General features: G+C 41.3%; 1 long non-coding RNA gene across 2 annotated transcripts in view; it reads right to left on the reverse strand.

Moving 5' to 3' along the window:
• Positions 1 to 471: 471 nt before the first annotated feature.
• LOC121398365 overlaps positions 472 to 16,042 on the reverse strand; it is a 31,259-nt gene continuing 15,688 nt past the window's right edge. The window contains exons 1-4 of one of the 2 annotated variants that reach the window (XR_005964278.1): positions 3,430 to 3,539; positions 3,213 to 3,308; positions 2,584 to 2,672; positions 472 to 739 (exon numbers count right to left, since the gene is read on the reverse strand). This is a non-coding gene — a long non-coding RNA (uncharacterized LOC121398365). Of the gene's footprint in view, positions 740 to 2,583; positions 2,673 to 3,212; positions 3,309 to 3,429; positions 3,540 to 16,042 lie in introns of those variants that run through there. The other variant, XR_005964279.1, reaches the window with a different exon arrangement.

Below are 16,042 nucleotides of genomic sequence, written 5' to 3' on the forward strand. Positions count from 1 at the left end.
GTAGGCTTCTTCAACTCAATGTATATGGCTACATTAGGATGGGCGACCCACTGAGAACATATTTTGCATCTGTCCCTTACTCAGTGGAGCTCACAATCTATAGTTCCTATTACAGTCATGCACTCGCATATAGGGCAATTTTACCAGGATTTACCAATGAACTGATCAATATATTTCTGGCTGGAGGAAAAAAGCCTATTCTGATTCTCTGTTTTGTTTAGAATCAAACCCAAGACCCCTGGTCTGTAAGATCCCAACACTATTGTTTCCCAGAATATTACACTCTCAGTGATTTGTGATACAATTAACTCTCTCTATTCAAAAGAAAAGTTTTAATGAAGTTCTCTAGGCATAATTGTGTTTATTTTAGTTGGAGCAGCCATGATTGTTGCGATGGAGTCATCCAACATCCACAAATGATTGAACTAAGCGCTGGTGAAGTCTTCACCAAGAAAAGTCCTGCCAACAATGTATTATTATGCTTTCATTTTATTATAATGCTAAAAAGCATCAACATGTGCCGCAGTGCTGTACAATAGATGGATGAACACAATATCTGGAGATGATCAGGAGATATCTGCACTTTCTTTAGAATGATGCATTTCAGCTGGAGGCACTGCAGCCAATTGGTGTGCTCACTTGTTGCACAAGTAGGTGTTACAGCAATATTTTACACTGGCAATATTCGATTTCTGGATATTTTTACACAGCAAATCAGTTGCGTAGCCCTTGATGACAACTGTGTGGGAAAAATAATAATCAGTACAATGTATATTTCTAGAACATGGTGGCACTTGAAATCGAAGGTCTTTCACTCACAACTGGGGCAACATCCCAAAATAAAATGGATATCTGGGCTCTCACCTAGAAAAAGTTAAACCAGCTAGAGGAGAACTAATCCCCTGATGAGAGGGTCTTCATCTTGAAACTGAAGTGGCCCTCAAATTGCTATGTAAGCTATGGGAAGAAGCTGGATTGGTTGCAAAAGGCTATGTGCTGTAATTAGCGGATCGTCTCTCAGAGAGATGAGCACCAAAGTGCTTCACCACACACCCCTACAACTGAGATGGATGTTGCTCTACCAGCCTAACCCATAACAGGCACAGAAGATACAACTGAGATGGATGTTGCCCTCCCAGTCAAACCAATAACAGATATGAGTGCCAGCAGAAAATTTTCCAGGGTGGGGGGGGAAGTAAGCTAATGTCACATAGGGTAGTATCCCATCGAAGGTGAATCTATTTATGACAATGCAGAACATAACCTGATTAAGATTTGCCTTGGGGTGGGAAGTGTGAAAAACTTTTTGTATCTTTGGGAATTAAATTTACAAACAATTCCTAGGAACTAGCTCGAAAAGTCAGTGGAGCAACTGCCCCCTTCTGCGGACACCCATGATAACAGGTGCAGAAGATACAATAGAGATGGACATTGTCCCACCAGCCAAACCCATGACAGGTACAGAAGATACAATAGAGATGGACATTGTCCCACCAGCCAAACCCATGACAGGTACAGAAGATACAATAGAGATGGACATTGTCCTACCAGCTAAACCCATGACAGGTACAGAAGATACAATAGAGATGGACATTGTCCCACCAGCCAAACCCATGACAGGTACAGAAGATACAGTAGAGATGGACATTGTCCCACCAGCCAAACCCATGACAGGTACAGAAGATACAGTAGAGATGGACATTGTCCCACCAGCCAAACCCATGACAGGTACAGAAGATACAATAGAGATGGACATTGTCCTACCAGCTAAACCCATGACAGGTACAGAAGATACAATAGAGATGGACATTGTCCCACCAGCCAAACCCATGACAGGTACAGAAGATACAGTAGAGATGGACATTGTCCTACCAGCCAAACCCATGACAGGTACAGAAGATAACCGTATAGCGAAATTGAGCAGGCACTTCCAAGGACCAATCTTCCAGGCAGACTTTTCAATTATTCAAGTGCACTATGACACAACCTAATTTCCGTTAGGTATGAATAATGAATATGACGTGACGTGTTATTTCTAAAAAATCCTTTGCTGTTATCCTAGAAACATGCACAACGACCTTACATCTATAGATTGACTGGAAAATAATATTATTATAGGGTATATTTACTATAGTTGCTGTGCATATTTCTATGAATATTAAATATTTAATCTGTCCCTAGATTTAAATTGTATAATATATATTTAAATCTCTATACTTTTTTGTACATTTCTGGTGTACCTGGACCCCTTCTCTAAACTGGTGAGTTCTTCACTTTGAGACCTGAAAGATTTACTGCATTTCCCTAGTAGTGTTCATAATCCTAATTAGGTACAGAGGATACAATAGAGATGGACATTGTCCTACCACCGAAACCCATGACAGGTACAGAAGATACAATAGAGATGGACATTGTCCTACCACCGAAACCCATGACAGGTACAGAAGATACAATAGAGATGGACATTGTCCTACCACCGAAACCCATGACAGGTACAGAAGATACAATAGAGATGGACATTGTCCTACCACCGAAACCCATGACAGGTACAGAAGATACAACAGATTGGGTTTGGTAACTTACGGGCATGGACCATAAACGAGTAGTACCCCCAGTACATTCCGTGGGGTTGTTCTTTCTATTTATCTTAAGATAACAATGGAGGGCACTGCCTAAAAAAGAAAGAAGAGATGTGAATGTTATGAATTTATCAAGTGCAGCTCAGGATGCAAAGTGCAAAAAATAGGTGCAATCCACAATGTTTTTTTAAACATTTCAGCAGGTCTGTGCATTCCTTTTTGTCAGCACTATATTCATGGGGGCAACCGTGGAAGGAATATTGTAGCCCCCCTCCCCGTAGCCAAACAGTCGTTAGAGAGTAACATCGGTCATAGACTCATGCTGGATTTATTAACCAGGAACAGTACAAGTGCAAGTGGTCTGTGAATGTGAGCACTTATGTTCCACTAGTTCCTTACAGGAGACACTGCCTGAAACTTCTTCATATAGAGGTCAATGGCTGCCATTATAATCATTATTCATATGAAAGGTAAATTTGGGGAGAAGGGTGACCAGACATGAGACACAGGTAATGTCTCATCAACTTCAGTTACAAATCTTGGGTTCAAGAAATGTCACCTAATGACTGGGTGACTAAATAATAATCAAACTCAGTTCTAGGGGCCAAACCTTGAATAATGTAATGAACTTACTGCAGGTCACAGTGAGGAGGAGGAGGAGGATGAAGGTGATGCTGAGACGCATTGTGTGCTACTGGGTCCCACAGGGTTACAGTCAGGCACCGGCAACTTTTACACAAACAAATGAATTACCTTGAGTTTAGAGTCAAGAGGCAGGAGGGAAAAGCTGGACACATTTAGTTAAAGTGAGAAAATAGAGGAAACAATGAAAACAGGAGAAATTACTTACCTGTTTGATATGTGGGAGAAATAACAAAGGATCTTGTCTGTCTGTGGGATTTTTGTACCACTTATATTTATACTGCTATAAACATCCTATTATAAGCAGGATAGAATCACATTGCAGTCGGCACAACATCAGCTGCTTCCATGCGCACAAGGACTGTTAGTAAAGTGCAGAAATAAAGTACATATTACACCCACTACTGGGCCTCTAAGGGCTCTTATATAGACATACACCAACGGAAGTACATACAACAACTATGGCAGCATAGGTATTCTCTGTATTAAGCACAATTCAGCAGGAACAGCCCCTAAGTTTGCTCATAGTCTGTACAGAGAGATCCCATAAAACTATGGCAGCATAGGTATTCCCCTGTACTAAGCACAATTCAGCAGGAACAGCCCCTAAGTTTGTTCATAGTCTGTACAGAGAGATCCCATAAAACAATGGCAGCATAGGTATTCCCTGTACTAAGCACAATTCAGCAGGAACAGCCCCTAAGTTTGCTCATAGTCTGTATAGAGAGATCCCATAAAACTATGGCAGCATAGGTACAGAGATAGTATAGATAGGAATCCTCCTGCAAGCACAATTCGGTAAAGACCATGAAGACCACCAAGGGAAAATGTGGCAGTTGGCAGGTTCAAGTGATAATTTCTTATGCATTGCCACTCACCCTTCGTCACACCATTGTCAGTTGAGAGTCAGGAGTAACTGCTGGTTGGAATATTGGCCATCACTACAAGTATTATCCATTGGCAGTGACATCAACCCACAGTCTATATTGGGGCATTGGAGGTGGTATTTCCTGTCTATTTTGTTGTGTACTAATTTGGCAATTATTGTCATTAAACTGTGACATGTTGCTCCTCAAACTTCTAACCACATAACTTTTACTTCTTTGAAAGAAAAAAAACAGATTCAGACCATTATTTGGATTCTGTGTTCTCCTCTTCACCCAAAACCTGTAAAAAAAAAAGTCTACTACAGCTGGTTTTAAATAGGATAAATAATGCTCTGGGGTCCAAGTCTTTTTATGAATTCCTCATCCATGCCCCATGAAGATGCTTCAGTAGCAACACCAGTCTAATAACTTTATATTCCATGTGCTCAATAAACTATATAATATACCCTCGCCCTTTGTTATGGCTCATTGTCTCGTGTCTGTGAAATGCTTCTTGGGATCAGGGTGCAATCTCCTCCTGTGTGCCCTACAGTTGGGCAGTTGTAACATTACATTTGTAGCCTTACAGATGTTTTGGATATTAGACAGAGTCAGTGACCCCCCCATTCGAAAACCGATGAGTCAGAAAAAGAAGGCAGATAATTCAAAAAACTATAAAAAAAAATTAAGACCATTTCAAAAGAATTAGTCATTCATAAAGTTAATGTAAAGTTAAGCAACCCATTTAACTATAAATATTGTCAGTTGCGATGAAGCCTGGGCTCACCTATTATGTCACTAGGATTTAGATGGTGTTTTTTAGGCAAAGTCTCCAGTAAAGAGAATCTCCAAATTTCTTTAGATGGATGAACGAAAAGGACTAGGAGGGTATGAGGTTATGACTTGGGTATGAGACTGGCACTCATATCACAACTATATAAGCCCAGGCTTGGCACATGAGCAGTACAGAACTAACATGACTTCATACATGGAAGCCTGGGCAGCTGGCTTCCCTTGTCCTTTATAGGGACTGATCCTTTAGTTATGTAATAACCGTAGTTACATAATAACCTTGGGTTTAGGAGATGAGCCAAGAGGCAGTAGCGAAGGGAAGGAAAAGATACATGAACTTTAAATTAGGGTGAAAATAAAAGCAAAACAAAAAAGAGCAAAAGTCAGAAAATGTGGCTTGGCTAACACTGAACTAAGTCCTCGAGGATACACTCCATCCGGACCCGGGGCCTTGTACATATTAATTGTGCTTAAATATTTAAGCATAATTTAAGAGTACCGTATTCAGTGTTAGGGATTAGTCTTTGCATGTGAAGCAATCCGTTCCTCTTTTTTTTATTTTTGCCTTCCTTATTTCTGCTTTACAGCATTTATTGTAGTACTTATAGGTCCTAAAAGATACAAATGCCCTCCCATGACTGGTAATATTTAAGTGCCTTTGTCTTCATTCCTATTCATTTCCTTATACCTAGTGAAGCCACGTAGGGTAATTCTTAACAATTTTATGTTTGCTCCTTAAGGATTATTTAATAGAATTTCAAATGACCACTATTTTTGTTCTGTCATCTGCAAACCTCCTGTCCCAATTCACCTGTTGAAATAGTTATCCTAGGGGGGCACAAATTAGCTTTTTTGAATTTTTTGCCTTGACATTTGAAATTTTTGTTTTTAGTCTTTTTTGACGCAATGTATGCTTGCTTTTTTTTTTTTTTGCAAAAAACATTAAATGAGTTAATAATATTGTGGTTCATCAAATACCAAACCATATACAAATACAAATCCCCATTTGAGAAACATGAACAATTGTATTATCTGCATGGTCATATTATCTATGCACCGAAGCCACTATCTGGATTTAGCCGAATCCCCGAATCCTTTGTGAAAGACTCGGCCCGAATACTGAACTGAATCCTCATTTGCATATGTAAATTAGGGGCGGGAAAGGAAAAAAGTGTGAACATTTTGCGTGAACCGCTGGTGGGCCTGAGGAGGTGCGGACCCTGGTGCAATCGCACCCCCTACACCCCCAGTAGTTCCACCACTGGCTCCAGTGAGTGAATAAGTAAGAAAATAGCTTTACTTTACCATAAGTTTTTATTTGCTGTGTCTAATATACATAATACATTATTTATATTATACATAATATACATTATATATATTATACATAATATACCACTTAGTAAAAACAATACCAATCATTTCAGATGTAACAATTTGTGAATCTCTTGCAGAATCTGGGATTAATGATCTGGAAAGGGCATTAGATGGCCAGAGACAAATGCGTAGGTTCATTTGTGAGATTTTCTGAAAACAAGCAGAACTTTGCCCAATTTGTCCAAAACAAGGAAAAGTCAGGGCAGTTAGTAAATGTGGGTTATTATTATCAGCTAGTGAGCACTGTGCAAGGGTCCGAAAAAATGCTAATTTGCTCAAAATTAGAAACATGCACAATGACTCACTTCAAACATTTATTTGTGTAAATTGACCTGAGACAATTAGATCACACAATCCTGATGCGTTTCGCGCCATTGGGTGCTTCATTGGGTGCTTCCTCTGATGAAGCACCCAATGGCACGAAACGCATCAGGAGGGAGTGGCTGACACGAGGTATGCAGACAGGTGGAGCCATGTGGTTTGATATGCATGAATACTTATATATGGATTGTGTAAATTGCAGTTAGTAAATGCTCTAATATCTGAATTTGGGTAATCATTTAAGATTCCCTGCAGTTTGCACTTTTGGTAAATGTGTCCCTAAATAAAATCTGTATTTGTTTTTCGTGGTAGAAGCGAGAGTCCTCCAGAGAGACACGGCCGCGACCGCTCATTACAGGTTGCAGAAGTCTGTTTGGCAGCACTGGAGTAAAGCGTAAGCTCCTGCATTCTTTCTTCAATGCTAACACAGAGTCTTTAAGGGAACGGTAGGAGAAAAAAAACATTTTAAGTAAGACATAACAACGTTTTAATCGTTTTTAAGACTCTTGGAACAGGTACAGTGTTTTATTCAGCTTGCAATTTGTTCCTGTAAGTTGCCCAACCTCTTAGATTGTAAGCTCTGTGGTGCAAGTGCCTCCTTTAACCTATGTGCCCTATAAATGTGTTGTAGTACACATAGAAGTTCCAGCAGGGTCTTTGTCTCACTTACATATCTTATTCTCATACGAGAAGCAGTGGGTTTTACTTTCGGAACAGGCCGCGGGTCTTCTCAATCCAAAAAGCTGATGATAACAATACAGGGCGGTGGCTGAATGAGAAAGAAGAGCAGTGGGTCAGGGACTGGAGAAGGGCACGGTATACTAAGTGCAGGTAAGACTGCATAGAGCACATACACACTGGCATGGGGCAGTTCTCTGCAGGGTAGGTCGCTCCCATCTTTCCCCAGCTTCTCATAGATGCCCTGTGTGAGGTCAGGCTTGGCACGTGAGCAGTATGGAACCAACCTGATCTCATGCAGGGGATTTCTGGGCAGCTGGCTTTCCTTGCCCTTTAAAGGATAAGTAAACCTTTAAAATAATTGAATGTAAAATTGATGAAGTTGCTATTCTATGCACTTTTGCAATGTATCTTCATTATTAAATTTTTTAAAATTCCAAGATGTTAAAGGACACGTACTGTTAACATAAAAAACAACAGCGCCACCTGCTGGTCAGTTTCCCACTAGTCTGACAAGCAAGTAGTCAAGGAAGTTGTCAGGAGAAAGAAAGAGGCTGCTCTGATGTTCTTCAGTAGCTTCTTTCCAAGAGCTTTCAGACTAACTGTGAATGAGTCCTACGGATAAGAAAGAAGAAACCTTGAGGAATCACCTATCCCAACCAATCATCTAGACCCAACAAACGCAAGGCCGCTTATGCCATGGGGCAAGGTGAAACCCTTGCCTCAGGCGGCAGCGAGCGGCCAGTTACAAGGGGCGGCAAAAAGCCCGGAAAAAGCCCGGAAATTCAGCTCCGCTAGTGCAAAGAGCGCTCTAGCGCTCAATGCACTAGCGATACTGCCCCCTGAAACCCGCTCCGGCGCTAATTTTTAAGCGTGGAGCGGGAGAGGAGGGGGGCGGCATCTGGGCTGCTGCCTCAGGCGGCAGCAGCCCCAGAATCGGCGCTGAACAAATGAAATGGTCTACACTGCACTCACTGCACTTTACATTTACTATTTATTAATCTAATACTCTGTATCTCTGTATCCCACATATATTGTAAACATCAATATGTGTCTCATTGCACTGTGCTGCAAAAGAAATTCCTATGTACTCCAGGTACAAATGGTAATAAATAACTACTTGACTTGACATGACTTTTGCTTAGGAACATAAAATTAGAAACATTTCTCAAATCTTTCCTAAGCAGAAGAACATCAGAGCAGCCTGTTTCTTTCTCCTGACAACTTCCTTGACTACTTGGTGGTCAGACTGGTGGGAAAATGACCAGCAGGTGGCGCTGTTGTAACAAAATGTATTTATATTAACAGCACATGTATCCCTTAAAGTGGACCTGTCACCTAGACATAAAAAACTGTATAACAAAAATCGTTTGCAAATTAAACATGGAACCCATATTGTTTTTTTCATTAAAGCACCCATACCTGTTATAAAGGTGTTTTGAATATCTGAGCTGTCAATCAAATATTACCTGCCCCGTCTCTATGCCTGAGGCATAGAGGTGGGGCAGACAATTACTTTCACTTTCCATTCAGCACTTCCTACATGTCACTGCTCTCCCCACATTCCCCCTTTCCCTCCTCACACCAGTTGCAGAACTACCGTGGGAGCAGGGGGTGCGAGCGGGCCAGGGCCCGCACCCCCTCAGGGCCCCCCGGCAGTCCGTTCGCCATTGAAAACTCGGCCAAATGCGGCCGTGCGGAGGGGGGCGGGGCCCGGCTGCGCATCACGCACCAGGGCTCGCCCCCCTCAACGAACGCTACTGCCTCACACTCACTAATTGTATAGGACAATGTGTATGGGCATTAGGTCCCCCATTCGGGCGGATACACAAGATTTTTGGGTGATACACAACTTGTCTTAATAACAGTGTCCACAAAATAGCTCCTGCCTGCTTGCTGTGATTGTGTGATTCCAAGACTGAAGAAAACACAATTTAAATAGTAAATGTAGTGTAAATTTTATTTTGCTCAACTAGCATGATAAAAAATTATTTGGAATTATTTCTTAGGGTGACAGGTCCCCTTTAATATCTTGGAATAAAAATAAATAATGAATGTACATTGCAAAAGTATAATAGCGCCCTCATTCATTTTATATTCACTTATTTTAAGGTTTACTTATCCTTTAAAGCCTGTTAGAGGGCTGAAGTAATATAAGAAACTTACGCATTGTGTTCTACTGGGTCCCAAAAGGTTACAGCCAGGCACCGGCAACTGTTACACAAACACACTAATGAATTATTTTGGGTTTAGGGGATGAGTCAAGAGGCAGCAGAGAAGGGAGGAAAAGGAAAATAAGGAAACAAGGAAAACAGGAGGAGAAGTCACTCTCTTGACCCCAAAGCCCAGTGGAGGCCAATGTTGGAGTTGACCACCGGAATTTCCAGCCTTAGATTAATATGCCCCAAAGTGAGTGATATGTGGCCTTTATAAAGAAGAAGCAGATAATACATCAATAATGACCTAATATGAAACCCAAAGTGGGGTGTTATAATGAGCCAGTGGCACCAACTATTGGGCTGATAATACTGGGAGCTTGCCCACCCAAACTTAGTCTGTACATAGAGATACCACAAAACTGTAGCAGCCTTACATCTGACACTTGGTTGCCCAGTCTACCAGTTTGTCCAAAGCCCCCTGCAAGGATGTCACATTCTGGATTAAAATTATTGACCTGTATAGTTTTGTAACAAATTGACCAGAGAAGGAAACCCCACCGATTACTATTAATATATAGTTATCAAGTTAAAAAGGACTAAAAAGCTTTCTAAACTAATAAGGTGCTGAGCGGTACCTGTATACATTTTGAGGACTAGAAATCGAATTAAAGTGCTGTGCAAATTGAACTAAAGTGCTAGTGCAACTAATATTCTGATCAGCTGATTGTTCTAAAAAGCTTGTAGTGATCCGTTAACGTGAATTGATTATTGTAAGTAGATACGATAAGACTTAGTTGTCGCTACTTATTCCAAATTAACAACACCCCACCAATTCATTAAAAAATGAGTTAATTAATTAAATATGAATTGATTCATTTTCTACCCAGACTAAGATACCTGTATATCAATTGGTATTTCACAACTTGCTTGCAATTAATTATTAGATAAAGTGCAGTGCAATAAATTAGGGTGAATAGACTTGATAATTTATTATCTAATTAAAAAGGAGTATAAGAAAGGGCCATAGTTAAGGGTGGGTTAAAATATCAAGTAGTCATAATCCATAAGGTAGTTAATAGAAATTGGAAAAAATAGATGGTGGATTTGTCCGATAAATTAGCTGCCTATTTTATTTCTAGATCCTGGGACACCACAAAGATAAGTCAGGACAGGGTAAACTCCCCTGTACTAAGCACAATTCAGCAGGAACAGTCCCCTAAGTTTGCTCATAGTCTGTACAGAGAGATCCCATAAATCTATGGCAGCATAGGTATTCCTCTGTACTAAGCACAATTCAGCAGGAACAGACCCCTAAGTTTGCTCATAGTCTGTACAGAGAGATCCCATAAATCTATGGCAGCATAGGTATTCCTCTGTACTAAGCACAATTCAGCAGGAACAGCCCCTACGTTTGCTCATAGTCTGTACAGAGAGATCCCATAAAACTATGGCAGCATAGGTATTCCCTGTACTAAGCACAATTCAGCAGGAACAGACCCCTAAGTTTGCTCATAGTCTGTACAGAGAGATCCCATAAATCTATGGCAGCATAGGTATTCCTCTGTACTAAGCACAATTCAGCAGGAACAGCCCCTACGTTTGCTCATAGTCTGTACAGAGAGATCCCATAAAACTATGGCAGCATAGGTATTCCCTGTACTAAGCACAATTCAGCAGGAACAGCCCCCTAAGTTTGCTCAAAGTCTGTACAGAGAGATCCCATAAAACTATGGCAGCATAGGTATTCCCTGTACTAAGCACAATTCAGCAGGAACAGCCCCCTAAGTTTGCTCAAAGTCTGTACAGAGAGATCCCATAAAACTATGGCAGCATAGGTATTCACTGTACTAAGCACAATTCAGCAGGAACAGTCCCCTAAGTTTGCTCATGGTCTGTACAGAGAGATCCCATAAAACTATGGCAGCATAGGTATTCCCTGTACTAAGCACAATTCAGCAGGAACAGTCCCTATGTTTGCTCATAGTCTGTACAGAGAGATCCCATAAAACTATGGCAGCATAGGTATTCCTCTGTACTAAGCACAATTCAGCAGGAACAGCCCCTACGTTTGCTCATAGTCTGTACAGAGAGATCCCATAAAACTATGGCAGCATAGGTATTCCCTGTACTAAGCACAATTCAGCAGGAACAGCCCCCTAAGTTTGCTCAAAGTCTGTACAGAGAGATCCCATAAAACTATGGCAGCATAGGTATTCCCTGTACTAAGCACAATTCAGCAGGAACAGCCCCCTAAGTTTGCTCAAAGTCTGTACAGAGAGATCCCATAAAACTATGGCAGCATAGGTATTCACTGTACTAAGCACAATTCAGCAGGAACAGTCCCCTAAGTTTGCTCATGGTCTGTACAGAGAAATCCCATAAAACTATGGCAGCATAGGTATTCCCTGTACTAAGCACAATTCAGCAGGAACAGTCCCTATGTTTGCTCATAGTCTGTACAGAGAGATCCCATAAAACTATGGCAGCATAGGTATTCCTCTGTACTAAGCACAATTCAGCAGGAACAGCCCCTACGTTTGCTCATAGTCTGTACAGAGAGATCCCATAAAACTATGGCAGCATAGGTATTCCCTGTACTAAGCACAATTCAGCAGGAACAGCCCCCTAAGTTTGCTCAAAGTCTGTACAGAGAGATCCCATAAAACTATGGCAGCATAGGTATTCCCTGTACTAAGCACAATTCAGCAGGAACAGCCCCCTAAGTTTGCTCAAAGTCTGTACAGAGAGATCCCATAAAACTATGGCAGCATAGGTATTCACTGTACTAAGCACAATTCAGCAGGAACAGTCCCCTAAGTTTGCTCATGGTCTGTACAGAGAAATCCCATAAAACTATGGCAGCATAGGTATTCCCTGTACTAAGCACAATTCAGCAGGAACAGTCCCTATGTTTGCTCATAGTCTGTACAGAGAGATCCCATAAAACTATGGCAGCATAGGTATTCCTCTGTACTAAGCACAATTCAGCAGGAACAGCCCCTACGTTTGCTCATAGTCTGTACAGAGAGATCCCATAAAACTATGGCAGCATAGGTATTCCCTGTACTAAGCACAATTCAGCAGGAACAGCCCCCTAAGTTTGCTCAAAGTCTGTACAGAGAGATCCCATAAAACTATGGCAGCATAGGTATTCCCTGTACTAAGCACAATTCAGCAGGAACAGCCCCCTAAGTTTGCTCAAAGTCTGTACAGAGAGATCCCATAAAACTATGGCAGCATAGGTATTCACTGTACTAAGCACAATTCAGCAGGAACAGTCCCCTAAGTTTGCTCATGGTCTGTACAGAGAGATCCCATAAAACTATGGCAGCATAGGTATTCCCTGTACTAAGCACAATTCAGCAGGAACAGTCCCTATGTTTGCTCATAGTCTGTACAGAGAGATCCCATAAAACTATGGCAGCATAGGTATTCCCCTGTACTAAGCACAATTCAACAGGAACAGCCCCCTAAGTTTGCTCAAAGTCTGTACAGAGAGATCCCATAAAACTATGGCAGCATAGGTATTCACTGTACTAAGCACAATTCAGCAGGAACAGTCCCCTAAGTTTGCTCATGGTCTGTACAGAGAGATCCCATAAAACTATGGCAGCATAGGTATTCCCCTGTACTAAGCACAATTCAGCAGGAACAGTCCCTAAGTTTGCTCATAGTCTGTACAGAGAGATCCCATAAAACTATGGCAGCATAGGTATTCCTCTGTACTAAGCACAATTCAGCAGGAACAGCCCCCTAAGTTTGCTCAAAGTCTGTACAGAGAGATCCCATAAAACTATGGCAGCATAGGTATTCACTGTACTAAGCACAATTCAGCAGGAACAGTCCCCTAAGTTTGCTCATGGTCTGTACAGAGAGATCCCATAAAACTATGGCAGCATAGGTATTCCCTGTACTAAGCACAATTCAGCAGGAACAGTCCCCTAAGTTTGCTCATAGTCTGTACAGAGAGATCCCATAAATCTATGGCAGCATAGGTATTCCTCTGTACTAAGCACAATTCAGCAGGAACAGACCCCTAAGTTTGCTCATAGTCTGTACAGAGAGATCCCATAAAACTATGGCAGCATAGGTATTCCCCTGTACTAAGCACAATTCAGCAGGAACAGCCCCCTAAGTTTGCTCAAAGTCTGTACAGAGAGATCCCATAAAACTATGGCAGCATAGGTATTCACTGTACTAAGCACAATTCAGCAGGAACAGTCCCCTAAGTTTGCTCATGGTCTGTACAGAGAGATCCCATAAAACTATGGCAGCATAGGTATTCCCTGTACTAAGCACAATTCAGCAGGAACAGTCCCTAAGTTTGCTCATAGTCTGTACAGAGAGATCCAATAAAACTATGGCAGCATAGGTATTCCCTGTACTAAGCACAATTCAGCAGGAACAGCCCCCTAAGTTTGCTCAAAGTCTGTACAGAGAGATCCCATAAAACTATGGCAGCATAGGTATTCACTGTACTAAGCACAATTCAGCAGGTACAGTCCCCTAAGTTTGCTCATGGTCTGTACAGAGAGATCCCATAAAACTATGGCAGCATAGGTATTCCTCTGTATTAAGCACAATTCAGCAGGAACAGACCCCTAAGTTTGCTCATAGTCTGTACAGAGAGATCCCATAAAACTATGGCAGCATAGGTATTCCCCTGTACTAAGCACAATTCAGCAGGAACAGCCCCCTAAGTTTGCTCAAAGTCTGTACAGAGAGATCCCATAAAACTATGGCAGCATAGGTATTCCCTGTACTAAGCACAATTCAGCAGGAACAAACCCTAAGTTTGTTCACAGTCTGTACAGAGAGATCCCATAAAACTATGGCAGCATAGGTATTCCCTGTACTGAGCACAATTCAGCAGGAACAGCCCCTAAGTTTGCTCATAGTCTGTACAGAGAGATCCTATAAAACTATGGCAGTATAGGTATTCCTCTGTACTAAGCACAATTCAGCAGGAACAGTCCCCTAAGTTTGCTCATAGTCTGTACAGAGAGATCCCATAAAACTATGGCAGCATAGGTATTCCCTGTACTAAGCACAATTCAGCAGGAACAGTCCCCTAAGTTTGCTCATAGTCTGTACAGAGAGATCCCATAAAACTATGGTGGCATAGGTATTACACTGTACTAAGCACTAAATACCAGATCACATTAGGAGCCTGAGCAGACCTGCCAATCAGGCCCGGACTGGCAATCTGTGGGTTCTGGCAGATGCCAGAGGGGCTGCAATAAGGTCCCATAGAAAGTCAGTATTTAGTGGGCTGGTGGGGGCTGTTTGGGCCTCTATGTGGGCTGATTGGGCCTCTGTGTACCTGAAATGCCAGGGCCTATTTTAATTCTCAGTCCAGACCTGCTGCTAATAGAGGTGCCCGTCCACAGTATGCCGTCCTCATCCATTGGGATTTTCCAACAAAACCATTTGATGTCCGTATACCACTCAGTGTTGTCATATTTTTATGGTCCTATACCCAGGCCATCAAAGCCATTCAATTGGGGTGCCATATTTATTATGATCCTATAACCATGTCAACAAAACCATTTGATTTCCATATATATCAGTTGGTGGTGCCATTTTTTTTTATTGTCCTATAACCAAACCAACAAAGTCATTTGATATTCATATATCAGTTCTGGGTTCCATATATTTCTAGTCCTATAACCAGGTCAATATACTGCAGGCCAATAAGTCATTAGACAATATCAGTCCTGTTGGACCATGTATGTGCAGCAGAACCTCTAGGAATACCAAAGGAAGAACAGTGTTGCCTGTAAGCCTTGTACTCAAAGGAATTATGTTAATAAAGGACATTTTCACACACACGGTCTTCTAAAAGTGGGGCCAGTGCCATATGCAGCAAGGTAATAATAAATATTTGTACAGGTATGAGACCTGTTATCAAGAATCCGCGTGACCTGGGGTTTTATGGATAATGGTTCTTTCAATAATTTGGATCTTCATACCTTAAGTCTACTAGAAAATCATGTAAACATGAAATAAACCCAATAGGCTGGTTTTGCTTCCTATAAGGATTAATTATATCTTAGTTGGGATCAAGTACAGGCTACTGTTTTATTATTACAGAGAAAAAGGAAATAATTTTTTAAAATTTGGATTATTTAGATAAAATGAAGTCTATGGGAGACAGCCTTTCCGTAATTTGGAGCTTTCTGGACAACAGGTTTCCGGATAACAGATCCCATACCTGTACCTGGACATAGAACTGGCTGAAGGATAGATTGCATAGACTAGGGGTAAATGGAACACTTAGGGGCAGATTTATCAAAGGTCAAAGTGAATTTTCGAAGTAAAAAACTTTGAATTTCAAAGTTGGGCACTAGAACTGAGGGGAATAGTCCAACTTTGATTTGAATTTGAAAAAACTTCGAAATTCGAAGATCACATTTTTTTTAAGTACTGTCTCTTTAAAACTTCGACTTCGACCATTCGCCACCTAAAAGCTGCCAAAGTGCTGCTTTAGCCTATGGGGGACCTCCTAGAACCTGTATGGAGGCATTGAAGTAGATCGAAGTGCGATTGTATGATTCGAAGTAGGCCAAATTAAGCGACTTCGACTCCATAAAACTTTGACCTCCATTCGGTTGGTCTTTTTGAATTTGCA

The sequence above is a fragment of the Xenopus laevis genome, chromosome 9_10L (genome assembly GCF_017654675.1).
Source record: "Xenopus laevis strain J_2021 chromosome 9_10L, Xenopus_laevis_v10.1, whole genome shotgun sequence".
NCBI classification, from domain to species: domain Eukaryota; kingdom Metazoa; phylum Chordata; class Amphibia; order Anura; family Pipidae; genus Xenopus; species Xenopus laevis.